The sequence below is a fragment of the Monodon monoceros genome, unplaced genomic scaffold, assembly GCF_005190385.1.
Source record: "Monodon monoceros isolate NGI ecotype Baffin Bay Population unplaced genomic scaffold, NGI_Narwhal_1 Super_Scaffold_18, whole genome shotgun sequence".
NCBI classification, from domain to species: Eukaryota; Metazoa; Chordata; class Mammalia; order Artiodactyla; family Monodontidae; genus Monodon; species Monodon monoceros.
This window is the reverse complement of record NW_021703774.1, coordinates 37,149,006-37,176,492: the sequence shown is the minus strand read 5'-3', so window position 1 is coordinate 37,176,492 and position 27,487 is coordinate 37,149,006. Positions and strand designations below refer to the sequence as shown.

Genomic DNA, 27,487 nt, shown 5'->3' with positions numbered 1-27,487 from the left:
AAAAATTGTTTAAAAGATGTATTGACCTTAAAAGACCAACACAGATTCAGACTCAATTACATTAAATGTAAATGTCTTAAGTGTCCTTTAAAGACAAAGATTGGCAGACTTTGATTAAATAAACACAAAATCTGCTACTTATAAGTCAATATGTAAAACACTGATATACAGAAATTGAAAAAAAGAGGGTGGGAAAATATTTACCATGCAAATAATAACCAAAAGAAAATCGGTGTAACTATATTAGTATCAGCCAAGGTTAGCTTTAAGGCAGTAACTATTACTAGAGATAAAGAGGTACACTCAATAATGATAAAACTGCAAACTTACCAGGAAGATAAAGTAATTCCAAATTTGCATTATTTAATAACATGGGCTCAAAATAAAAGAAGCAAAAATTGCCAGAACTAGAAAGAGAAATAGGCAAATCCACAACCAGTGGGGTTGTCCACATACTCCTTTCAGTAACTGACCAAACAAGCAGGCAAATAAATACAGTAATGATGTAGAAGATTCGAATATCACAATAAGTAAAACTGACCTAATGGTAATATGCAGAACACTCCATCCTACAACTACAAAGCATACATTTTCTCAAGCATGCAGTGGAGTTTTTACAAAAATATTTATTAAGAAAGCAAACGGGGGCTTCTCTGGTGGCGCCGTGGTTGAGAGTCCGCCTGCCGTTGCAGGGGACACGGGTTCGTGCCCCGGTCCGGGAAGATCTCACATGCTGCGGAGAGGCTGGGCCCGTGAGCCATGGCCGCTGAGCCTGCGCGTCCGGAGCCTGTGCTCCGCAACGGGAGGGGCCACAACGGTGGGAGGCCCGTGTACCAAAAAAAAAAAAAAAAAAAAGCAAACGGGAACTTCCCTGGTGCCACAGTGGTTAAGAATCCGCCTGCCAATGCAGGGGACACAGGTTTGATCCCTGGTTTGAGAAGATCCCACATGCCACAGAGCAACTAAGCCTGTGAACCACAACTACTGAAGCCCACGTGCCTAGAGCCCGTGCTCCACAACAAGAGGAGCGCACCGCAATGAAGAGTGGCCCCCACTTGCTGCAACTAAAGAAAGCCCGCGTGCAGCAACAAAGACCCAATGCAGCCAAAAACAAACAAATAAATAAATAAATAAATTTAAAAAAGCAAACGAATTTCAAAAATGAATTTCAATGATGGAAATCATTCAGAAAGTTTTTTGAATCAGCTAGAAATCCAAACTAAGTTCTAGTGAAGAAAATTCCTATAAATTTGGAAATTAAGGAAACAAATATAAATAATCCATGGGTAACTAAATGATAATGAAAATAAATTATTTGAAAAGATTAATAAAAATAGATAAATGTTAGTCCAATTAAGAAATAAAGGAGACAAGGCACAAATGAAAAAATATCAGGAATGAAGAAAGACACTACTACATATTCTATAGGCCATGAAAAGATTTTTAAAAAATGAGTAAGAACAGCTTTCTTCCAACAAATTTTAAATTTTGACGAAATGGACATATTCCTAGAATAGTACAACTAAGCAAAGTGGACACAAGAAGAAACAGAATATCTGAACAGTCTTACTGAAGAAACTGAATTTGCAATTAAAAACCTTTCCAAAACCAACAAAATAAAACTCAAAAACTTTAGCCGGATGGCTACAATAGTGAATTCTAATTAATAATATTAGTCTTATGCAAACTCTTTCAGATAACAGGAAAAGAGGAAACACTCCTCAGTTTCCTGTAAGAAACTAGCAAAACCTTAAAACCAAAACCCGACAAGGACATTATTAAAAAATTACAGGATTTTCTCATTCATAAACTTAGATTTAAAACTCTAAATAAATGCTGAGCAAACCAAATCGAGCAACATGTAACATCATACTTAATTTTTTTTTAATGTTTCCCCTTTGAAATTGGGGATGTGACAATGATGTCAACTATTACCACTTCTAATCAGCACTGCACTGGAGGTTCCAGCCAGTGAAGGTCCTAGCCTTATGAAAGGCAATAAAATGAAATGAAAGCTATAATGACTTGGACTGTCCTTATATGCATACTATATAGTTATGCACATGTGAAATCTAATCAACTCCACAGAGGTATTACAGTCGCCTGCAAAGGTAAAATTTAAGAATCCATATATTGCTGTATACCAGGAACAAATCCGAAAATAACATTTAGTTCAAAATAACATTTATTACAACATAAAATAGAAAATATCTAGGAATAAATGTACAAATGACATGCAAGGCCTCTATACAGAAAACTATGACTATTATTGAGAGAAATTTAGAAGTGCTATATATACTATGTTAATGAATTATGAGGTTCAATTTTGCAATACTGTCTCCAAATTGATGGAATAAATGCAATCATAATCAAGATCTCAACAGGTTTCTTTGTGGAACTTGACAAGCTAATTCTAAAATGTATGCGGTATATATATACAATGAAATATCATTTAGTCTTAAAAAAGAAGGAAATCTGCCATATGTGAGAACATGGATGAACCTGGAGGACATTATGCTAAGTGAAATAAGTCAGTCACAGACAAATACTGTGTGGTTCCATTTATATGTGATATCTAAAATAGTCAGTCATAGGAGCAGAGAGTAGAATGCGGGTTGCTAGGGGCTGGAGGAGGGGGAAATGGAGAGTTACTGTTCAATGGGTATAAAGTTTCAGTTCTGGAAGATGATTAAGTTCCAGAGATCTGCTGTACAATATTATATCTACAGTAAACAATATTGTACACTTAAAATTTGTTAAAGGGTAGATATCATGTTAGATGTTCTTACCAGAATAAAAATAATAAGATAAATTACAAGATAGGGGGCTCTGCTCTACTGAGTATCAAAATTTATAATAAAGGTACATTAGTTAAGACAATGTGATAAAACCATGTCTAAGAGACTGTTAAATAGAAAGTCCACTAAGTAATCCATGCATAATAGACAGTTAATTTACAACAAAGGTGGAACACCTCTGAAACACATATACTTCACAATTAGCTCAAATCCCAAATATGTAAAGAATACCTATAAATCAATAAGAAAAAGACAACACAATATAAAAACACTTGACAGATACTTGAATCAGCACTTTCACAAAAGAATGGTCAATAAATATGTGAAATGATGTTCAACTTCATTACTAATCAAGGAAAAGGAAATTAAAACCATGAGCTAACACTACACAACAAATAGCTGGGCTAAAACAATAGTGTGGTGAGGACACAGAGAAATGGGAAGTCTCATATTCCAATGGTTATAGTGTAAAGTGATATTCTTTTTAAGATGTTAAAAATACACATACCATAATATCTGTCAATTCCATATATATACATACATCTCGATCAGGAATATGTGCAATGTTTACCAAGAGACATATGAAAGTACGTCCATAGTAGCATTATTTATAATGACCCCAAAGAGTGGAATGGATAAACAATTTGTGGTGACTTCATATAATTCAGCAACTATACTGTACATACAGTATATATACACTATACAGCAATGAAACTAATTATAACTACATTTACAAACATGATTTTGAGTGCAAAATGCTGAACCTAAAATGATATTTAGCTATATGGTTCCATTTATGTAAATTTCAACAACAAAAAACAAAAACCAAATAAAGACCAGGCAAAACTAAACCATAGTATTTCAGATGCATGAATAGGTAGTAAAACTATAAAGAGAGCAAGAAGGTGATTAATTTAAAAGTCAAAATTTTGGTTAACTCTAGGGGTGGGGAGAGAATAGTGATTAGGAAGGACATGGGGGCTTCTGAGGGGTACTGGTAATGTTTTATTTCTTGACCTGGATGGTAGTTAGATGGGTTGTACATTTCTGCCTTTTACACTTTTCTACTATGTGTTTGGTTTCACAAGAAAAAAGATTTAATGAAAGAATTACATGATACAAGGATACAACATATACAAATTAACAATAATAAAAATGTTTAGGACTTTCTTTGAACATTCCTAAAGGGATTCACTCCATGAGTTTAAAAAAAAAGACTACAATACTATTTTCTATAACAAGTTTTTAGATTTAAAAATTACAGATTTAGATTTTTAGATTTAATAAATCTAAAAATGTCTTATACAAGTCTTCAAGTTTGAATCTAGGCTGGCCTATACAAGTAATCAAGGAGAATTAATACATACTTGGTGACTGAATTAGCTCACGGGACTAATATTCAGAGGGATAAAAATCTCATATTTTCAAATCTAACTCTAAACCGTAGAGGAGAAAACCAAAAGGAAGATAAATCTTATATTCCTAAATCATGGGTACACAAAACACATAGTTTGGTATGTTTTCATGACAGTTGGAGGAGAAAACATAATTTTAGTAAGTTTCAATTAGGATATATCATCACTTATGAAAATAGTGTCAAAAACATGCTCAAGCACATTTGGTGCATTTGCTACATTAGGCTATTATACTAGCAGCATCTGTTAGAATACTGTGAAATACATTTTTCATAGTATAGCATTTTTCATATTAACCTACTGTCAGATAATAAGATGTGAATCTAATATTTTCTTATCAACACAGAGGTCATATTGCCAATTTTGTGCAACAAAGTGATGTCCCGAGAAAGTCTTGGGAAAGGTCTTTCTTGCTCCTGAGAAAAACAGCTAACTTATCTCCCTGCTTTACTGCTGCAAAAATGTCCTTGTCTCTAAGCCCAACAAAAAAAAGCAAGAGTGATAAGATTCTTGGTAATCACATTCTATTTTAGTAAGCCCAGCCGAAATACAGTAGTATTTAACAGAAAAAACAAAAAACTATTGTCTGAAGAGTTCATTCTGAATTTATACCTTAGAAAAAGTGCTAATCTCATGGTCCTTCTATTGCCATCAGTGTAACTGCCTATCAGGGTTGGTATAGGTGTGGCAATCCAAGGGGATCACTGATTACAGCAAAAGCAGTATAGAATAACTATATAAATAGAGCAACTGCAGTAAAGACAAATTAAATACAGATACTATATACTCAATGGCATCTTTCCTCCAACTATTCCTCAGGGCATGCTGCTCCATTCAGTGTGTATTCAGGAATCTCTACCTACTCTCACTGCAGACTCCATCATTAATTTATAATTGAGGCTTCCCTAGGTGGCAGTAACTGCAGGTGATTAACCCAAAGTCAAACAAATCCCAATCATAATTGGGTCTACTTAAAGGAATCGTCCCATAGGCTCCCTAAAGTAAAAGTATAACTTCCTCCCATCTAACATAATACTTTATTTCTTTTTTAATACTTCTTCTCTTTCTGCCTGAGTCCTCTGCCCTAGGGTGAAGGATTATAAGCAATTCTGTAAAAGTAGAAAAAAAAATTATTTAATTTTTCAGAAAAGTGAATAAACTCTATATAATGTTTACCATAAGCAGAATTAGTACTTATGGCAGCCATTACATGGCTTTAATGGTGTTAATAGGTTAAAATCAGGTAGGAACTTGTAAATATAGAGAGAAAAAAGTAAGACTGAAAATACAACAGAACTCCTATTAAGTAAACGTATGGGGCTTTTTATTAATACTAAACTGACTCCACCTTCCTTGTAACCACTTCTCAGTACTTTTAAGGTAAAATTGATGAACTCTACAATGATAATTATTATGAACTTGAATATTTTCTGTTGAATTTATTTTTCACTGTGGCTAGAAGAAAATTTCTGCTTTTTAAGGTAATTTGACCCAAAATGCTTCCATTATACTTTCCTGGAAATGGAGCGATGAGGGCACTGAAGTGTAACCAGAGGGCAGCCACCTGCTGCAAACCTGGTGAGCTGCATCTCCAATAGCGGTGCTCGCACCTCGGGGGGGGGGGGGGGCCCTTCCCTAGCACCAAGGCACTGAGTGCCTATCAGACAAGGTAAGGAGGAGATAACCAGAGGCAATTTCAGGAAGGAGAAAGCAAGAACAGCATAGCTGCTCCAAATCTTACCCGCCTTCCACTTCCACGCCCTCCCCAATCCAGTGTAAAGGACAGCCATTCCGTATTTTGGTAGGGATAAAAACACACCCACTGACTCTAAAAGATAACTTACTGGGATGAGCAGTGGATGGGTGGATAGTTTACATTTCAGAGTGGTGTTGGAATCAGGATGCTTTTGGTTGCAAGTGACAGACAATGGCTACTGGCAGGGGAAGAAGTGGCCCTCCCAGGAAGGGTCTGCCCCAAAGCAACAGGGTACAGAGGCCATCAAGAGCTCCCAACCAAAAACACAGGAGGGACAGAAACAGAAAGCATCCAAAAGTAAGGACAGAGAGCTGGCTGGCAGCAGCTAGCCCTCCTGCCGTCTATGGGCCCCTGCACTTCCACTAGGATTCAGCCTGCAGAACATCAGTCTGTCTCCCTCCCTCCAGGGAAGCCTGGTGCTGAGAAGCTTCAGGCACTTAACCACCAAACTGCTACCAAATTTAACTGGCTTACAAGACACAAGGGAATTTACTAGCTTCTGTAACATAACAGTTAATACAAGGGTAGCTTCAGGTGCTCACTGATCCAGGCTTCAACCCATGTCACTAGGCAACAGTTCTCCTCCATTCCTTGGGCTTGTTTCCCAAATTTGCCTTTATTCTCAGGTAGACTCTTTGCTCCAAGTTGCCAGAGCTTTCAGTGGCTCTGAGTGTTGTGGGAAAGAGGAAGACATTATCCTGACTGCTCTCACCAAAACCCTAAAACTCACTAGTTAAGACCCGTGAGATCTAATTCTGGGCTTTGGAATGAAGTCACTTCATCCAAAGTACAGGAGCAAGTTGGTCTCCCAAGCAAAACCTGGACACTGTGGCCACAGAAGACATGGATGCTAGGCAGAAAAAACAGATGTCTACTACAGAGCCTCTTCAACTGACTTGTTTGCCCCGCTTTTTTTCCCCTTGGCCTTCAGTAAGGACTATCAACCCTGCTACTGAGGGCTTGCACCAACTGTGACTACTTCCCTCTGTCTCTTTGCTGGGTTTGGTCTGAGGGCCTTAGCCCTGCAAGAACGAAGGAACAGGAAAAGATGGTTCAGCGAAAGGGAATGTTACTACACTCAGGGAACACAGTATACCTGATACACAGGTTAGCTAATGAAGAGTGGAAAAAAAAGTAGAAAATTCTCACTTTCTCTTTCATACAGAAAGTTGTTTCATATTAACACTGAAAACTTATTGATAAGATTTAAAATACAGCAAAAATTGTAAAACAGAAACTTTTCTATTACTTATGTTTGAATATATCATCATGGAGAAATGGTCATAAAAACTCCTGCTCTTATCAAAATGGTCATAAAAACTCCTGCTCTTATCAAAACTCCTGCTCTTATCAGAAATTTTGCATGTATACACATGCACATATTATTTTTTACTACATTCAATATGAACATATTTAAATTGGCATTTCTGCACACATGCTTGTGAGATTGGTTTATAAAAGTTTATAAAATTGGTTTAAAAAGTTTATAAAATTTTCCCCATGCTCTCAAACAACTACTGTGCTATATAAACTATTTCAGAGGATGAAAAGGAAAAGTACCCAGCTTCTCTTTTGAGATGTATAATTTTGACACTAACAAGAAGAACATAAAATTATAAACCAATCTCACTTAGAAACATATGCAGAAACCTCAAGTTAAACAATGTTAAATTGAATTCAGAAAAAAATGCACATATATATGTGTATGTGTATGTATATATACACACATTTCCTCAAACAGATATTATTCCAGGAAAGTTATTTGTTCATTGAAGTTGGGTAAAACTTGCCTTTGAAACTCAACTATCTTTTTTTCTTTCTCTTTCTTCTATGAGAATCTTTTAGACTACTGATTGAATTTCTTAATGGTAATAAGTCATTTCATGTTTTCTATTATTCCTAAATCAGTTTTTAGAAATTTATATTTCCAAAAAAATTGCCCATTTCATCTAAGTTTCCAAACTTGTTTTTCTCGAGTTATTCTCTTTATGATTGTGAAATTTCCACTGAATTGATGATTATCTCCTCCCTTTCATTTAATGTAATGTTTTTCTTTCCTGATCTATCTCCAGAGGCTTACTTATCAGCAATTTAAAAAACCCAGCTTTTGTTTTTTAGGCCTCTTTACTTTTGTTCTTTCATTAATTTCTCCTTGTCTTCCTTTTGTAACTTCCTGAGTTGAAGAATATTTAGCTCATCGATTTGCACTCTTATCTTCTTACAAATATCTTTAAGGCTATACATTTCCCTATAATATTGTTTTATCTGTACACCATAAATTTAATAGTGTTCGCATTTTGTCTGATTCTAAATATTTCTAATTTCCATTATGCTTTCTCCTCTGACCCTGAGTTCACTTAGAGAGTTTTTTGTTTGTTTGCATATCTAGATATATAGATTTGAGGGGTGGGAGGAGAACTGCCTCTTTTACCTTACCTCCTACTATTCTACTCCTCAGTCTTGGACTTCTAGCTAAATGGGCCTCCTTGCTCTTTCCTGAAGACAACACATGTACTCTGGGCTCTGGGAACTGGCTGTTCCATCTGCTTGCAATGTTCTTTCCCCAGATATGCAAATGACTAAGCCTTCCTCTCTTCCAAGTCTTTGCCCACATGTTACATTGTCTCCAATGACCTCTTATTTAAATTACAACTCCTTTCCAACTAGCATTCTTGATCCTATTCACTCTGTTTCTTTTACCCATAATACTTGTAACTTTCTCACATACTACATATTTACTATATTTATTACCTTTACTGTATCTCAAGTCTCCCCTCCCCCCTAACGAATTAAATTCCATGCAGGTCAAAATTTATTTCTGCTTTTCATTAACGTACACCAAATAACTAGAACGATGTCCAGCATGTGGTATGTGTGTGTGCCACAGATATTTTTGAATGAATTTTTAATTTCAATCCAATGTGGTCAAAGAACAAAGTTGATATGATATTGACTCCTTGATATTTGTGGAGACTTCCTTTGTGGCCTGGCATATATATGGTTGACATTTGTAACTGTTCTACATAGGCTTACGTTTATTAAGTAGAGGTCCCACATACATACATTAAATTAAAGTGTTACTCAAATCTTTCATATCTTTGCTAGTAGTTTTCTGCTCGATCTCTGCTTATTTAGATATTCTACATACTTAATAATCTCTCAGCTCACCATCACTTCTTCCATCTTATTTCTTCCTTTTGAATTCAGTGCTCTTCATACACAAGTATATGCTTTAGTAATTATCCCAGTAATGAGCTATGAGTGCTAAACTCTCCTGGTCTTTGACTGAAAATATCTGGAGTTTACCCCCTTCCTTAGCAATAATTTAGGTGGCTATAATATTCTAAGTTCATAGTTTATTTCCCTTGGCACCTTACAGATATTATACCAATGCCGTTTGGTATTTAGGGCTGTTGAGAAGCTTTCTGTTAGACAGTTGTTGTTCCCTTTCCTTATCTCTTCTCTGTAGTTACTTTTATCATTTTGTCTTTGGTGTTTCATCCTATCACTGTAGTCTTTATAGGTGTGGATTCATTTCTGATAATCCTGCTTATGAGCACCTGCACTTTTTCAATCTGATGATCTATGTACTTCAAATGTTGCCTCTCACTTTTTCTAGTCTCTCACTCTGGAGTTTTTATAAGAAAATGTACTTAACATTCTCATTCTACCCTTCATTCTCCTTACCCTGTTATTCATATTTTTCATTGATTCTATTTTTAATGACTCTATTTTTTCATTCCAGAAGTTCCATATGGTCAGTATTTAAATCTGCCTCTTTTCTAGTATTGTCTTGTTCTTTCCTTGTGGTTTCTGTTACTTCTTTTAGCTCTTTATTCATTTTAAGCATATTTATTTTATAACCTCTTTCACAGTGTTCTACTAGTTCATGTCCTAGAGATGCCAACCTATCTATCTTTTGGGTCTGCTGTCATTCATGATGGATCATTTCTTTCTGCTTATACTCTTTCTTAATGTGAGTTCATCTTCAAGGGGGATTGTTTTTTTCTGTGGGAATTATGTATTACCTGCGTTTGGCTACTTGAACAAAATAGGATGTTATGTAAGGAAAGAACTAAGAAGTAATGGGGACAGTAGACTGGTAGAAAATCAACAGTATCTATCACACCTTCATATCTAATATTTACATTCTCATTTGTTTAATAATTTTTAGAAACACTCTTATTCATCTCACAATCCTGATTTAATTCATTTGTGACCAGACTTCAGGCTACTTGCAAAAAAGTAATCAATAGACCAAATACTGTTTTATCTTACTGAAGGAAACAGAATTGAATAGAAACAAAACACTTTTGGAAGTCAGCAGTATAAGAGTTTATTGAATGTCTACTCTGCACAAAGCACTGTTCTAGGGGAGAGATGAACTGATTTTAAGGCAGACTATGATGTCTTGAAAGGTTTATGTGAGAATACAGGTAGATGTGATAAACTCTGGGATATCAGAAACTATATTCCTGAGAAGAGATTTTGAAGTAGGCCCCAAAAGGATTTCAAAAGGCACAGGGAAGGGCGGGCATTCTAGACAGTGTGATGAGCTAAGGCCCAAAAGTTGATAGCACGTTTGGTAAATAAATTGATCTGGTGTAGTTGATGCATGTGGGGAGAGGGGTGGAAAATGTAGCTCTAGGAAGTAAGGTTGAAGCCAAATTTTACTCACCTAACTAGGCGAACATTTCCATCATAAACTTACTATACTGCACTGTAACTGTTGCTCTGTCTTTCCTACTAGACTGTAAGTCTGTTGAGGGTAGAACCTTTGTTTTATTCATCTCTTATGTCCCCAAATTAGTACAGTACCTCTTGCTCAGCAAGCACTTAATAAAGATTGTTTAAGGAAAAGAATAAGTTGTGAAAAACATGAAATGCTGGGGTGAGAAAAACTGGACCTGCTCTACAAGCAGTGGAGAGGAAGAGAGGCACAGTGACCGGGGGGGCAACATCTCAGGTCTGCATCTCAGAAAAATAATGTAAGGCCAAACACACACATGACTGAGTGCTTGGGCAGAAGTCACAACTTACTTTGTTGGGCTAGTGACAGATAGGTCTTTCCTTGAGAAGCACTTGTAGTCTGTCTTTGTGTATACTTTACCTCTTGAGCAAAAAATTGCAATTTTTTACCCTGGAGGAAAACACAGACTTTAAAAATATCTGATTTATTAGGATTATAATATAATTTATTTAGAAATAAATATAATTTATTATAATTATTACTGGAGATCTAGAAACATGTTAGAGTGGGCGTAATCATGTAAGATTTTTGTAACCTGACAGCTTTAGCACATGTTAAAACCTAGGGCTTTTGTTTCAAAATTAATGTAGCTGACTTCTCTGTCTTCTTACTGATCTATCATATTTCTGAAAACCGCAAAAGCTTTCTTTCTCTAAGGTACCTGAGTCATGGAAACATATATTGTATTGCTAATGTAGTACAGACTCTGCACCCCAGAAATGCCCTCACATACATACCCAGGGGAGGTGTGAGCTTTTTAAAATTGGACACTAACCTAACAGAGTGCTAGAATCACAGTTATTCCCTATGCAAGTCAGTGTATTCCAAATGTATTAAAGCTTCCCTTTAAATAATTTGTTTTGAATGAGATGATCTGAATCTGTGTTTTTAATAGAAATATAATTTTTTTCTTTTTAACTACTGGAAACTGAAATAGAATGATAATTGTAAAACAACAGCCAGAAATTATTACAAAATGCCTCCTAAATTTTGGGTTATATTCTGTTATCCAAAGGCTACTGGTTTTATAACTGTCGTTAATGGAATCTATTGAATTTCATTTTTAAAATATATTTTTAACTATTTAAAAACTAAAATAATAGCTATAGATGCACATAAATGAGTATTAAGATAGGTGATACAGTGTACTTGTAAGGAAAGCAAACCTTGGAGTCAGACTACCAGGGTCTGTCAGTTATGGAATGTGACTTCAGGCAAGGTACTTAGCATCTCCATGCTTTAGTTGCTTTACCTAAAAAACACAGAATAACTGTCAACTTTCTTAGTAGTTACACCAATTGTTAACATATTAGAGAACACCAGTGCATTTCTGTATTGGAGATTTAATTTTGTATTTTGAACTAAAGATTCACCTGCCATTTCTGTTTACTGAGAAGTATTTGAAGATTGCAGAGCAAGCTGTTTTTAAAAAGTTACCATTTGTAACTCCTTATCTGTGAATCAGACTTAGTTTTTTGTTGTGTAATATTTAAAAAAGAAATAATATGGATTTAATTTCAGAGCTGAAGCAAGGCTAAAACATATTATCAGCAATTGTATAATTGTAAGTATCTGTGCTTTGAAGTAAGACAGTTGGTTTGCATGTAAACTCTGACATTTTGCCATCTGTATGACCTTGGGCATGTTCTCAAATTTCCTTGATACTCAATTTCCTTATTTATAAAAGGAAGACAGAAATAGTACTATCTCAAAAACGTTATTCTAAATTTTTTGTTCAAGAAACAGCTCCATTATTTTTGGTGTTTGATGTTATAAATAAATATTATAAGGTAAGATTTCTGTTAGTAAAATCACTTTATATATTTGGGTTACGAATAATATTTCATTAGAAATAAAGGATGTGAATGCTTGAAAAACTTGAAAAACCATGTACCACACTGTCTTTATATCCTTCTGTTTCTGAATGGTCCTTTCAAATGACCAAATTTTAAACATTATAAGACTGTGCTGCCCCCTGCTGACCCAGTTTCTCCAATATGTAATATTTTGAATCTTCTGAGAAGTCTAAACTTATACTTCAGTATTATAGTTAGGTAACCCTACAGTAGGCTGGAAGGCTATAATAATGCAGATGGTAAAATAGTGAATGTAGCACTAAATAATATATGAAATTTTTCAATTACTTAAGTACAGACAATCTGATAGTGGGAACAAATAACAGAATAATAGACTTCCAATTTGCATAATATTTAACAAATTTAGATATCGCATTCCAAGGAACCTCTACAATTGCTATTGTTTAAAGTGCTGCTGACACCTTGTGGAAAATTAGCAAAATTGGTACATTTTGGCTTAAATTAAATCTTCAGTAATTATTTCCCTGCTTCTTTCACTGAATTAACAATTTGAATTAGCAATTTGATCTTTATTTGCCCATGTTAGAATAGAATTTATATTCTGGATAGTTGCAATGCACAGAAATTATACTTTCTATGCTAGAAATCTTAGGCATCTTCTCTCTTTTAAATCTCACATATCCAACCAGAGACATCTTGGTGGTTTTTCTTCCAGAAATCATCTCAAAATTGGTTCATCCTTACTATTAAAACTTCTCTAAGAGAGTGTTATCACCTAGTAATGCAAAGAATACTTGACAAAAAATCAAAAGAGCTGAGAGCAATGCTACCTGTTACTAGCTCTAAAACTCTGGGTAACTTACCTATCCAGAGTCTCACTCTTCTCCATTATAAAATACAGATTCTTGTTCATGGTCTGTCCAGTTATAAGGTTATACGAGCTAACATCTGATAAGTGTTTTGAAAATAGACCACTACAAGAAAACTTTATGTCTACAATGCAATAGCATCTTAGTTAGCTTTCCCCCATTCTGACGCTTCCTGTACACCATGATCTATGCACTCTGTCATGGGTACATGGAGTGAGAAACGGGGGATGTGAAGGATGGGGAGAGAGCAGGCAAAGGAGAAGTCTCCTATGTTCAGTTAGGTCATCCTTCTGGTCCACTCAGTCTGTTACTTACTTTTGATTCTTTGAACTTTTGGCCTTGTAGCTCTCTTCTGATAATGTTATTAGATTTTACTTAATTGGACGACCATTTTGAGTCCACTTACTGCACTCTGTGTCACCAATCTCCATGCCAGGGGAAAGACATGAGACACTAGTAAACTAGATGTCCATAAAATTAGCTTTGACAGTGACATACTTCTACTCAAAAATACTTAAGAGGAGAATGGTGAAGTAAGGACCTCTGACAATCTGTTCCTCCATAAAAGCAATAAGAATACTGGCAAAAATTGTTAAAATCAATGTTTTCAGAACTGTAAATTAAGCAAACGTTTGCAATGATCCAAAAAGTATTTATTCAAGAAAAGTGGCTGAAAACCAAGCTTTGGGGCATTTTAAATTTACCCTATTCCCATCACCCTCTCCCCAGTTCCATGATAGCCTTGAAAACCAACAGCCTCACAACTATGGTAGCTGTGAAAATGAGCAGTCTAGCTGACACTGGAAGGGTAAGAAAAGGTTTGGAGCTTCTCCAAAGTCTGATTCCCAGAGAACTATCATTACTTGAGTTGTCTTTCAAGTCCCTGAAAAGCTCCATTCTCAGGCTTTGTTTTGATTTGACCTTACTTAGAGCCTGATATAGGTGTACAGTACAGCTGTATCCTTAGGATGTTTGTTGGAAACAATCAGTGGCAATTGTTTAACATCACAGCCTCACAAGAAAGCAGTATCAACTAGGGCTAACAAGAGGTTGACAGAAAAACTTACAAGGAAAATCTTGGGAATGAGAGGTTCATAGGGGGATTCAATAAATTCCAACACATCCCTAGGAATCTAAAATCCATGCACATGTGTAAGACTATGCATATGCCTAAGAAAGACCTAAGAAGGTCATAAACTCTCATGTCTAGCTGACCTTGAGGCTTTGTGCATGCATGGAGTGAAAGCTAAGACACAGTTGTAAACTTAACACTGGAGCACTGAAAGCATGCCCCAAGAGCAAACAAAAAAAACAAAAAAACAACAACAGCAAAAGCAGCAGCAGCAACAACTTCCAAAGTTGAAACATTAAATTATTTTTAAATGTCCAGTTTTCAAAAAAAATTACAAGCCATGCAAAGAAATGAGGAAAATACGGCTCATACACAGGAGAAAAAGCAGTCAATAGAAACTGTCCTGAGGAATCCCAGATGTTGGACTTAACAGATAAGATTTTAAATCAGCTCTTTTAAATATGTTCAAAGAACTAAAGAAAACTATGTGTAAAGAATTAAAGTATGAGAACAATGTCTCACCAAATAGAGAATATCCATAATGAGATATAAAATTTTAAAGAAAAACACAGAAATTCTGGAGTTGAAAAGCATAATAACTGAAATAAGAAATTCAACAGAGGGGTCAACAGCAGATCTGAATTAGCAGATTAGAAGATAAGTCAACTGAGATTATCCAGTTTTTATTCAGTCTGAGTGGAAGGAAAAAGAAAATAATCAAGAAAAGGAAGAGAGCCTCAAAGACCTGTCAGACACCATCAAGTATTCCTGCATATGCATAATGGGAGTTCCAGGAGGAGAGAAGACAGAAAGGTACAGAAAACATTTGAAGAAATAATGACTCAAGACTTCCCAAATGTGTTGAAAAACATTAATATACACATCCAAGAAGCTCAACAAATTCCAAGTAGGATAAATTAAAAGATATTCACACTAAGACACGTAGAGTCAAACTGTAGAAAGTGAAGTAGAGAGAACCTTGAAAGCAGTAAAAAAAAAAACCAATTCATCTCGTACAAGGTATCCTCAATGAGATTAATAGCTGACTTCTTATCAGAAATCATGGAGGCCAGGAGAAAGTGTAATTACATATTCAAAGTGCTGAACTGAAAATCCAGTAAAACTACCCTTCAAAAATGATGGAGAAATCAAGAAATTTCCAGATAAACAAAAACGGAGAGAATTCACTACTAATACACCTGACTAAAAGAAATATTAACAGGAGTCCATTAGGCTGAAATGAAGGGACACTAGACAATAACTTGAACCACACAAAGAAACAAAGAGCATCAGTAAAGGTAACTACATAGGTAAATACAGAAGTCAGTATAAATGTATTTTAGTTTGTAACTTGTGGTAGGCTGATATAATGCTTCCCCTGGCCCTAAAAGGTCCACATCCTAATCTCCAGAACCTATGAATATTTTACCTTATATGGCAAAAGAGACTGTAGATGTGATTAAGTTAAGGATCTTGAGATGGGTTATTATCCTGGATTATCTGAATGTACCCAACGTAATCACAAGGGCCCTTATAATAGGGAGGCAGAGCAAGAGGCAAAGAGAGAGCGAGCTATATGAAGATGCTATGCTGCTGGCTTTGAAAATGAAGGGAGGGGCCATGAGCCAAGAATGCAGATGGCCTCTAGAAGTTGAAAAAAGGAAAAAAATAAAAAGCAAAAAGGATCCTTCTCTGGTGCTTCCAGAAAGAACACAGCCCTGCTGATACATTTTGGACTTCTGACCTCCAGAACTGTAAGATAATGTATTTGTGTTGTATTAAGTTTGTGGTAATTTGTTACAACAGCAACAGGAATACAATACATAACTTGTTCATAACCTATTCACTATCTAATTTAAAAGACATGGAATAACTATAAAATTTGTTGATGAACTTATAATGTATAAAGATGTAATTTGTATGACAATAATAACATAAAGGAGAGGGGAACGGAACAGAGCAAAGTTTCTGTATACTGTTGAAATTAAGTTGGCATTAATTTGAATTAGATTATTTTATATTAAGATGCGAATTGTAATCCCCAGGGAAACCACTAAGAATATAACTTAAAAAATAGAGTGAAAGAAACAACAAGGCAATTAAAATGGTATACTAGAAAATAACACAAAATATATGCTGTCTACAAGAATACTAAGTTAGAGTCAAAGATACAAATAGATTGAAAGTAAAATGACTGAAAAAAGATATACCATGCAAACAGAAACCAAGAAAGAGCTGGAGTGGCTATATTAACATCAGACAAAATAGCTATTAAGACAAAATTGATACCAAAGACAAATAACACTTCATAATTATAAGAGTCAATCTATCAAGAAGATATAACAATAAAAGTATATATGCACCCAATAACAGAACTCTAAAATATAAAGCAAAAAGTAACAGAATTAAAAAAAGAAACAGACAATTCAACTGTGATAGTTGGAGCCTTCAATACCTCATTTTCAATACTGGGTAGAACAACTAGATAGATCAATAAGGAAATAAAAGACATGAACATTATAAACCAACTATACCTAAAAGATATCTACAGGACATCCTACCCAACAATAGAACACACATTCATTTCAAGTGCACATGGAACATTTCTCTATGAATAGACCAGGATAGACCATATATTAGGTTAAAAACAAGTCTCAATAAATTCAGAAAGACTGAAAATCATACAAATTATGTTCTCCAATGACAACAGAATTAAATTAGAAACCACTGACAGAAAGATTTTTTTGGAAGTTCATAATGTGCAAATTAAACAACATTTTCATAAATACCCAATGGGCCAAAGATAAAACTATGAAGGAAATTAGAAAAAAGTTTGAGATGAATAAGAAGAGAAACATACCATATCAAATCACATGGGATGCAGTGAAAACTAGCTTAGAGGGAAATTGCAGCAGACAATGTCTATATTAAAAAAAAAAGAAGAAATATTTCAAATCAATAACCTAACTTTCTACCTTAAGAAACTAGAAAAGAAGAGCAAACTAAACCTGAAGCAAAGAAAAGAAAAATGATAAAGACTGGAGTAGAAAGACTACAAAAAACAACAGAGTAAAGCAAAAAACTGAAAACTGATTCTTCAAAAAGATCAATGAAACTGACCAACTTTTAGCTAGAGTGACCAAGAAAAAAGAGCACTCAAATTACTGAAGAAGGGATGAAAGAGGGGTCATCATTACTGAACTTCCAGAAGATTATAAGGAAATATTAGCTACAATTCAACAAGTTAGATAATCTAAATGAAATGGAAAAATTTCTAGAAAGACATAAACTATTGAAACTGACTCAAGAAGAAATGGAAAATCTGAACATCTATAACAAGTAAAGACTGAATTAGTAATAAAACAACAACAACAACAAAAACTTCCCACAAAGGAAAGCCCAGGCCAGAATGGCTTCACTGGTAACTTCTACCTGTTGTGGATTGAATGTGCCCTCCAAAAGATATGTATAAGTCCTAACACTTGTTACCTATGAATGTAAAGTTATTTGGAATCAGGGTCTTTGCAGATTTATTAAGAAGTACGTTAAGATGAGGTAAAAGAGAAGCATGGAACAAATTCTCCTGCAGAGCCCTCAGAAGGAACCAACCCTGCGAACATCTTGATTTCAAACTTCTTAGCCCCCAGATCTGTGACAGAATAAATTTCTGTTGTTTTAAGCCACACAGTTTGTTAAAGCAGGCTTAGGAAACAAATACACTGCCAAATGTTTAAAAACCATTCCACATAATAGAAGAGGAGGGGGACTTCCCTGGCAGTCCATTGGTTAAGACTTCGCCTCCAATGCAGGGGATGCGGGTTCGATCCCTGGTCAGAGAACTAAGATCCCACATCTTAGTGTGGGATGTGAACCCACACTAGAACCAAAGACATAAAACAGAAGCAAAAGAACCAAGTCATAAAACAGAAGCAATATTGTAACAAATTCAATAAAGACTTTAAAAATGGTCTACATTAAAAAAAAAACCTAAAAAAAAAAATAGAAAAGGAGGGAACACTTCCCAGTTCATTCCTTGAGGCCAGTAATACCAAAACCAGGCACAGACATCACAAGGAAAGAAGCTACAGGTATATTTCTCTTATAAGTATCACAAACATCCTCCATTCACTAAAATACTACCAAACCAAATCTGAAACATATAAAAAGGAGTATACATCATGACTGAGTGGAATTTATCCTAGGACTGTAACGTTATTTAACAGATGAAAATCAGCCAGTGCATCATAATAACAGAATAAAGGACAAAAACCACATGGTCATCTCAACAGATGCAGAGAAAACATGGGACAAAATCCAACATCCTTTCATGATAAAAACAGTAAACAAAACTACGAAGAGAAGGGAACTTTCTCAACTTCATAAAGCACATATATGGAAAACCAATAGATAATATCATGCCTAGGTGTCAAAGACTGAAAGCTTTCCCCTAAGAACAGGAATAAGACAAGGATGTTTGCTTTCAACATTTCAATTCAACATTGTACTAGAGGATCTAGTCAGGGCAATTAGTAAGAAAAACAAATAAAAGGCTGTTAAAAATTATTCTGACACTTGTTAATATAGTAAGGAAAACTTTATTCAGGACTACTGCAATAGGTGTCAAGATTATCATAACTGGGGAGAGAGATAAGGCTCACCTCCAAATATAGCAAAGACAACTGGATTTGTAGCCAATGAGCAGAGTGAGGGGGTCAGTGAATGGAAAATTTCTAAGAAGAGACGTCAAGGGTAGGGAAATTCTTCTTAAACTGACTTAACAGCACTACTGCTTAAGGCAGGCCAAAGACTTATATATCAAAAGTGGGGGGATGAAGAACTTGATCAGATATCAAAGTGGGGGGATTCTCCCTAAACTGACTTAGCAGGATTCTTTGCTAAGACTGGCCTGGGCTGAGCTGGTTAAAGACAAGACCATGATCGAGGCAGAGTCCTAGTCAAAAAGAGGGCTCAGGGGAACCTGATTAAAATTTGGTCAAGGTGAGAGTCTCTGTTAAAGCATTCAGATTGGGGGAAAAAAAGAAATAAAATTATTTCTATTCACAGATGACACGGTCTTGAATACAGTAAATCCTAACATACATGTTACAAAAACACACACACACACAAACACACACAAAAAACATTAGAACTAATGACTGTGCCTAAGCAAGGCTGCAGAATATGTGATCAACATACACAAATCAAGTGTAGTTTGACACAGAGAATAGATTGTGGTTGCCAAGGAGGAGGGTAGGTGGTGAGGGGGCATGGATTGGGGGTTTGGCGTTAGCAGATGCAAACTATTATATATAGGATGGATAAACAACAAGGACCTACTGTATAGTTCCTACAGGGAACTATATTCAATATTCTGTGATAAACCATAATGGATAAGAATATAAAAAAGAAGGTATATATATGTATAACTGAATCACTTTGCTGTACAGCAGAAATTAACAGAACACTGTAAATCAACTACACTTCAATAAAAAAAAATCAACTGTATTTTTATACACTAGCAATGAACACTCTGAAAACAAAATTAAGAAATAATTCCATTCACAAAACCATCAACAAGAATAGAAAACTTAGGAATAAATTTAAGAAAAGAAGTGTAAGACTTGTATACCAAAAGCAGTAAAACATTCTTTTGAAAGAAATTTAAAGAAGACCTAAATAAATGGAAAGACATCTCATATTAATGGATTGGAAGACTTAACACTGTTAATATGCTAATATCTCCCAAAGCAATCAACAGATTCTATGCAATCCTTATCAAAATTCCAAAGGCATTTTTTTCAGAAATGGAGAAGCTGATTCTAAAATTCATGTGTAAATATGACCAACAAGGGGTTAATATCCAACATATACAGACAGCACATACAACTCAGTATCAAAAAACCAAACAACTCCATCAAAAAATGGGCAGAAGACTTGAAAAGACATTTTTCCAAAGACATACAGAGGGCTAACAGGCACATGAAAAGATGCTCAACACTGATAATTATTAGAAAAAGGCAAATCAAAAATACAATGAGGTATCACCTCACACCTGTCAGAATGGCCATCATCAAATGTCTACAAATAACAAATGTTGGTGAGGATGTGGAGAAAAAGGCAACCCTGTAGCACTGTTGGTGGGATTGTAAATTGGTGCAGCCACTACAGAAAGCAGTATGGAGGTTCCTCAAAAAACTAAAAATAGAACTACCATATGATGATCCAGCACTTCCACTCCTGGGTGTGTATATATATGGAAAAAACAAAAACACTAATTTGAAAAGATAACATGCACCCCAATGTTCATAGCAGCACTCTTTAAAATAGCCAAGACATGGAAGCAACCCAAGTGCTCATCAACAGATGACTGGATTAAGAAGATGTGGTATACACACACACACACACACACACACACACACACACACACACTGGAATATTAGCCATAAAAAAGAATGAAATCTTGCCATTTGCAGCAATCTGGATGGACATAGAGAATATTGTGCTTAGTGAAATAAGCCAGAGAAAGACAAATACTGTATGATATCACTTATATGTGGAACCTAAAAAATAATACAAATGAATGTATATGCAAAACAGATCCACAGATATAGAAAACAAACTTGTGGTTGCCAAAGGGGAGAGAGAAGTGGGGAGAGATAAACTAGGGGTACAAGATCAACAGATACAAACTACTATGTATAAAATAGATAAGCAACAAGGATATACTGTATAGCACAGGGAATTATAGCCATTATCTCGTAATATCCTATAAAGAAGTATAATCTGCAAAAATACTGAATCACTATGCTTTACACCTGAAACTAAGATAATATTTAAATCAACTATACTTCAATAAAAAAGAAAATGTACCAGGACTCAGGATTCTGAACTCACTATTCTTAGTCCGATAGTCATTTACTACTAATAAACCTAAATCCCCATTCTCATTTTCAAGAATCTCTATAATTTGGTTTCATCTTAATATTCAATGTTATACTATTTTTCCTGCACAGTCTGTAACATCAACAAGGTCCCAAAATTTCTGCCGAGGAAGACTGGGGAAAGCAATTATTGGAAGAGCACTGGTGGGATGGTGATGGGGATGCTGGTGGGAGAGTATCAACAGCTTATCAAGAAAGTGAACACAGGAGCTAGAGGTTGTGTCTTACGCAATTCCCTCTCAAACACGGGGCTCACACCCTCTTCCTTGAGAGTTCACATTAATATTTGAGTGGGGGCTTTCGGTGGGGGCTGATACAAAATTATGGAGTAAGCCCTCAAACCTGCCCATAACACTGAAAAAAATTTACTTTTATAAAATTTGAGGCATATATTTTCAAAATCCCTGAAGCTTTTTTGTGCAACACAGTTCTGTCCGAAGCTCCCGCCATCTGACTGCACCATCCTCTTCCCTCTCAGCCATGTTTTCAACTACTCATTATCTAGTAAGTCCTGCTCATTTATTGAAGATTCCCACTGGGCTCCCAGACTTACCCTTTCCCCTAACATCTTTCTGACTTAAGGGGAATCAAATTTCTACACAAAGGACCTTCTAACACCCATGGGCACTAAGGTATTTGATTTTCTCACCTCTAATGATATCTTCCTCCCAATCTCATTATTTCTTGGATCTCAGCATCATCAGAGGCTCTGTTAGCTCTTCACCAAAGTTACTAAGTAAAAATCCCAGCTGCTAAGCACATCCTCTTAGTCATCTAATTTGCTCATTCAACTACTACTCTCACAATACCACCACTTTGACTGGACCTCCATTCCCTTGATGCTAGAATTTTGTTCATCAGCCTGTTCCTGTCTGCACTTCCTCCTCCATCAAGATTCACCATTTCAATCATTCTCTTGCCTTAAACTTCCTTGCTTCTCTCTCTATTCAACATACTTAATAGGCTGGCAAAATACTAACCATGGATGAATTTAGTAACTCCTTCACTGTACTGGGGAAGTTATCACACAATGGAGTGGATTAGAACCTTGCCTGGGTCATTGTCTGGTTATACTTACAGTCTTGTTATACTTCCCTAGTAAATGTATTTTTCCTTTTTCTCAATGATTATAAATCATTCATTCTCCTAAAATAACTCGACACCATTTTTTTTCCTCCGTACTTATCCTTGCTTCCTGCTACACACACACACACACACACACACACACACACACACACACACACACCCCATGTGGAATCTTCAATTTCCTGCCAAAATATCTACAAACTTTCTTACATCTGGATCCTCTCCTCCCTTCTTATCATTGTTATGAGGAGGAATCTCTTCTATTTCAGACCGATTTCTCCACATGTTGTCTAAATTCTATTTCCTCAATCCTTCTTAAAAATAGTGTATGTCTCTTTTCCTCTCATATCCTAAATATTTCTCTTCACTGGATTCTTCTCATCCATATTTAAATATGCCCAAGTCCCACTACTATTTTTAAAAAACTCTATTTGGATCCCAAACCCTCCTCCAGATACCCTATTCTCTCTTTCCCCCCTTTTTCTTCTATGTTTTCCTCATTCAGTGTCAAACCTGGTTAAAGAGTTTGTCTACATTACCCATATCCTCAGCTCTCACTCACCCCTGAGCTCATGTTCCTACCACTCCACCAAAACTACTTTCATTAAGGTCACTAGTGAGACCTGCATGTTAAATCTAATAGGTAACATTCAGTACAGCCAACTAACTACTCTTTCTTGTTTAAAACTCAATCCTTTGCTTCTGTAATACCTCCCTCTCTTCGTTTTTGTTTTCTTTTCCTATCTTTTTCTCTAGTTGTGACAGAGACTGCTAATTGTCCACAAGAATCTATTCTTCACTTCCTTTTGGGCACGCGGCTGCCACATTTTTTCAGCTTCTTTTGGAGTTATGTATGGACATGTGACTGACCTCTTGAAAATGGAATATAAGTAGAAGAGACGCATGCTACTCCTAAGCCCAGGCCTTAAGACATTGGACATGCCTCTTCTCTGTCCTCTTTTCCCCCTTTCTCATCACTTGGAATCTGGATGCAACTCAGACCAAGCTTTGAACAATCACAACGATGACACTGTTCTAGAGTAGGAGTTGGTAAAGAAGAGTTTGTGGGCAAAATCTGGCCTGAAATCTGTTTTTCTATATCCTACAAGCTAAAAATGGACTTTATATTTTTTAAGGATTGCAAATAAATAAATAAAAGAGGAGGAAGAAGAAGAAGAATATGTGACAGAGACCATACATGGCTGGCAAAGCCTAAAATACTGACAATCTGGCCCTTCATAGAAAAAGTCTGCTGACCTCCTGTGCTAGGGGATATGTGACAGAGCAACACAATGAAAGAAACATGGACCCCTGAGGGACCACATAGAGCAGAGGTTTCCCCTTTATGGGATCTGATTTGCAGGCATCCATCTGGGTCCACCTGTATTGCCCCTATGGAACTTGAGGGCAGGGGAACTGATGCAAACATGTTGATGACAGTGCTGCTTACAATGGCAAGCACAGTGAAGTCCTTTACTGCCAGCATCCACTGAACTGTGGCAGCCTAACTTGTCAACTAGAAGGAGGTTAAATTCTCAGCCTCTTCACAGTTAACAGTAACCTTGTTTGAAAGATTTTTCTTTTAAACAACATACAGGTTAAAAAAATCCATATGAGAATCTTTATCTTTCACTAGAGTAGTCAATTACATGTAATGTTATTACTGACACATCTATCATGTTCCTTTGTGCTTTCTAGTTTTACTAACTGTTCTGTTCTTTCCTTCCTATATTTTTTTGATTTTTAAAAATCAACTTTACTGAACGATCATTTCAGATATGAGATTAATGTAGCAATTCTAAGTGTACAGTTTAATAAAATTTGATAAGTGTATACATTTTTGGGTAACCACTTCCCAACCAATGTGCAGAGCACTTAAGTAATCAGAAAGCGTTCTACTGTACCTTTTCTCAATCAATTCTCCCATCCCAGACGACCGCTGATCTTATTTCCACCACTGTAGGCTAGTTTCCTTTGTTAAAACTTTATATAAATGTAATCATATGGTATATATCTGTCTTCTTTTGCTCAGTATGTTTTTGAGATCCAACCATACTGCCCTATCAGTGTTCATTAATTTCTATTATTTATTTGTATTTCATGGCATGACTAGTCAATATTTTGTGTAGTCATCTGTTGATGGGCATCCGGGATGTTGCTAATTCTTGGCTAATGTTGATAAAGCTTCTATGAAAAATCAGGTACAAATCTTTGTTGAAATGTTTTCATCTCTCTTGGATGAAATGAATTGCTAGGAATTGCTGGGATATATGTTAAGTGGAAGCTTAATAAGAAACAAAGCGATTGTACTATTTTACATTCCACCAGCAGTGTATGAAAGTTCCAGGTCCAACACAGCCTTAGCAACGGTTAGTAATGTTAGTCTTTTCAACTTTAGATATTCTAGTGATCGTGTAATATTATCTCTTTGGCTTTAATTTGCATTTTCGAAGACAGTTAATGATACTAAGAACTTCTTTCATATGCTTATTGGTCAACTGCATTATTTTCTTTAGAAAAGTGTCTGTTCAAATCTGATGCCTGTGAATTATCATGCTGTTTATCTTTTTATTATTTTAAGAGTTAAAAATATATATATTCTTGATACAAGTCTTATTGTATTAGGAATATTCTCTTCTACTCTATGAATTGCCTTTTTGTCTTTCATTAACAGTGTCTTTGAAGAGCAGAAGTTTTAAAAATATTTGATAAAGCACAATTGTTTATGATAGTGCTTTCTCTGACTCAAGAAATCTTTGTTTACTCCAAGGTGCTGAAGATTTTCTACTGTTCTCTTCTGGAAGTTTTATAGGTTTTAGATTTTACATTTAGGACTATGATCCATTTCAACTTAATTTTTACATATGGTGGAAGTTCATTTTGTTTCTGACACAGTCAGGTGTTACAAAGCCACTGGCTGAAAAATAATCATTACCTATTGCATTACTTTGACAACTTAGTTGAAAATCAATTGTGTAAGTCTATTTATGGACTTTCTATTGATCTATCTGGGTATTTAGCCAAGAGAAATAAAAACATTTCAACAAAGATTTGTACCTGAATTTTCATAGAAGTTTTATTAATATTAACCAAGAATTAGTCTATCCTTATACTAATATCATACCATCCTAATTACTGTGGCTCTGGTAGTAAATCTTGAGATCAGGAGCATAAATATTCCATCCTTTTTTTTCTTGCAAAACTGTTTTGTCCATTTTATGTCCTGCACATTTTTTTTTTTGTGGTACGCGGGCCTCTCACTGTTGTGGCCTCTCCCGTTGCGGAGCACACGCTCCGGACGCGCAGGCTCAGCGGCCATGGCTCACGGGCCCAGCCGCTCCGCGGCATGTGGGATCTTCCCAGACCGGGGCACGAACCCACGTCCCCTGCATCGGCAGGTGGACTCTCAACCACTGCGCCACCAGGGAAGCCCCTGTCCTGCACATTTTAAAATAAATTTGTCACTTCTATTTTCAGCCATGATGGAGTAACAGGAACTAGATTTACTCTCGTTTTAAACAAGTAAAATAACAGACAAAATGAATGTAAAAATAGTTTTTATATAACGGGCAACAGGCAGTGTAGGACAGTCTAGTTTACTGCTTGGAGAGAGTTTCTAAGCTGCAACGTAGGTAGGGAGAAATCAGAGACTGGGGTCTCCGTGAGTTGGGGACACAGTATGGAAACTTTGGGGAGGCCAAGGTAACTAAGATTTAAACAGGGCAAATTTTAGAGAGTAGAGAGCAGCAAAAAGAGGTCGTCAAAGATCCAGAAGTCTTCAAAAGATACACCTTGAATTTTCAGCTGAGTTTTGATTAGTGTACATGCATGTGAGGAAACAACTTATAGCCAAGGAGAGAAGCAATGTAAAGAACCAGGCAACAATTCTCAGAACTCACATAAGCCTGGGAATAATTCACACTCTGAACATCCAAATGGAGAAAACTCATAACATATGGGGCATCAAGTTGAGTAATTAGAAGGATAATGCCTGAGTTGTGGGGTTAAACTAGCCCTAGACTAAAGAATCTCTGGCTTTGTAAAACAAAACTTAAAAGGATCAAACTGTTTTCAAGTAACCTGACTGCATCCAAGAACAAAGCTCAAAAATATTAAAGGCAACGAAATTCAGCATGCAACAATGGAAAATCCACGATGTCTGGCATTTAATAAAAAAATTATCAGCATGCAAAAAAGAAGGAAAATATAATCCATAATAAGGGAAAACAACCAAGTGACAGACCTAGAAATTACATAGTTGATAGAATTTCTAAAAAAGGACATTAAAATGGCTATTATAAATATACTCCCAGCATTCAAGACAATAGAAGAATGCATGAGCATGTTAAGGAGAGATAAAAAAGATATAAAAGAGACCCAAAATTAACTCCTAGAGATGGAAAAATACATCTGAGATGAAAAATACACTAAACTATATTACCAACATAGACAACACTGCAGAAGAAAAGATTAAAGAACCTGAAGACATAGGAATAGAAGCTATCCGAAAGAAAACCAGAGAGAAAAAATAAAAAAGAACAGAGTATCAATCAGCAAGGTGTGGGATAACTTCAAATGGTCTAATACATGTGTACATGGGCCAAAATTAATATTTGAAGAAATAATGGCAAAAAATCCAAATTAAAATTAAATTAAAACTAAAAACCTCCATATAGCTCCATATAGCTCCAAGGAGTTTAACAAATACTGAGCAAAAGAATAATGAATAAAGTTATACCAAGTAATATAACAATTAGGTTGCTTAAATAAAAAGAGACAATCTTTAAAGTAGCCAGAGGAAAAAAATGACATTATATACAGAGGAACAAAGATAAGAATTAAGGAGACTTTTTGTCAAAAACAATGTAAGCCAGAAAAAAATGGAGCAACATTTCTAAGGACTGAAAGGAAAAAAAATAACTATCAACTTAAATGTCTACATCCAGCAAAATATCTTTCCAAAACACAGGCAAAACAGACTTT

The 27,487-nt window shown here is 35.6% G+C and overlaps 1 protein-coding gene across 2 annotated transcripts in view; it reads right to left on the bottom strand.

Moving 5' to 3' along the window:
- Positions 1 to 27,487, bottom strand: part of SYT14 (synaptotagmin 14) — a 226,685-nt gene that overhangs the window by 5,978 nt on the left and 193,220 nt on the right. The gene's annotated exons all lie outside the window — the stretch shown is intronic.